At 45.4% G+C, this 1613-nt stretch overlaps 1 protein-coding gene across 2 annotated transcripts in view; it reads left to right on the top strand.

The window, feature by feature from the left end:
• LOC101659839 (general transcription factor II-I repeat domain-containing protein 2B) overlaps positions 1-1613 on the top strand; it is a 60251-nt gene that overhangs the window by 5736 nt on the left and 52902 nt on the right. The gene's annotated exons all lie outside the window — the stretch shown is intronic.

Here is a 1613-nt window from a genome sequence, read left to right as displayed (position 1 = left end):
GTGTACACAATCTTTTCAGAACCTCCAAATAGAACAGTCTGACTGGTGGAAGGAACTCCAAACGCACTACGGGTCACATTTTCGTCCGTTTCAGGAAATTGACTGATGTCCAGAGGAGATTTGTCATCAGTCGACATCTTACCTTATTTGAAGTGAGAAAGCCTCTCGTACACTTCAGTTCTTCCCATAGCGTTGTCCTGGTAAGCTGTGTGCAACATCACAACTGTTTCTGTGGCATTTTTCCTGAGCATGAAACAAAAATTGTTTTCTTAAATTGTCCATCATAAAAAATGAGCCTTGAGCCAAACTGCTTTTATGAAAAAAATTCTCTGTGTCCCCAGAGAACCTTCCCAGGTGACTCCACTGGGTGCACTAACTCAGAGTGAGTTGTTCGATGCTCACCTAGCGTAGTAAAGTGACCAGATGTCCCACTTTTGGCGGGACAGTCCCGATTTTTAACAAATTTTCCCACATCCCATGGCGTTTTTAAAAAGTCCCGATTTTTGGAAACAATGCACGACAAGCTAGGGTATACGGGTTTCAGCTGCCATGTGGCTATTTCGCCAGGGTATGAGTTTTATCAATGGTGTCCCGCTTTACCAATGTTAAAATCTGGTCACCTTAACCTAGCGGGAAAAATGCATCTTTGAAAGCTCTGCTCAGCCCAGTGCAATTCCATTTTTTGAGGGCAGGGTATGTACCCCTCGTAGTTAATGATCCTTGGTCTTGTGGAATTCAGCCTTACACCATCCAGCATCGTTGCTCTCATAAAGGTTGTATTTGCTGTCTTCTCACCCTTTAGGAATCCTGGTGGTATAGTGGGTACACATCAGGCCCGTTTGAAACCAACAGCTACACAGAGGGAGAAACATTAGGTTTTCTACTCCCATGAAGAGTTATAGTCTGGTCTACCTTACAAATCCGGCTAGACCAGAGCATGTACACGGGTGTAGATACGGGCTGGAAACACAGGGAATTCAGTTCAGGTAAACCCCTCAGAACCCTTACCAGGAGGGTAAGGGAAAGGTGGGGGGAGAAAGGGGAAACCGATCACAATTATCTACATGTAACCCCCTTCCAGGGGGACAGGCGACAGAACAGTGAGTGAAGGGAGACAGCAGTCAGTGTAAGACATGAAAAAAATATATAAGTAATCAAGGGTTCATGAGGGAGGGAAGGGGAAAAATCAGGAGCTGATACCAAGGGCTCAAGTAGAAAGAACAATGTTTTGAAAATGAAGATGGCAACCTATGTATAAATGTGCTTGACACAATGGGTGGAAGGATGGATTGTGGTAAGAGTCCCCAGTAAAATGATTTTGAAAAAAAGGAGAGTCACAGTCTGGGAAACTCGCAGGAGCATGGTCCGTACCGTGGGGTTTGACGGGGAGTCAGTATCTCCTCAGTGGCAGTGAGCTTGGGTTTTAGAATCCCTCTTTGTTTCAAACGGTTACACTCCAGTGACTAGTGATTGACCGGTGTGTCTCGGTCGCGTGTGTGATCATGTTCAGACTGCAGCGCTCATGAAACTCGTCAGTTTATCACTGGCATTTGTGGTTGGCGTGGACATTAGAATAATCATGGTGAAACGGCTGTCGGGTCGTTTTGATATGC

This window comes from Echinops telfairi, unplaced genomic scaffold, assembly GCF_000313985.2.
Source record: "Echinops telfairi isolate 266 unplaced genomic scaffold, ASM31398v2 ScPeMD7_5;HRSCAF=22, whole genome shotgun sequence".
NCBI lineage: Eukaryota > Metazoa > Chordata > Mammalia > Afrosoricida > Tenrecidae > Echinops > Echinops telfairi.
The sequence above is the reverse complement of the archived record's forward strand: the minus strand, read 5'-3'. Positions and strand labels throughout refer to the sequence as shown.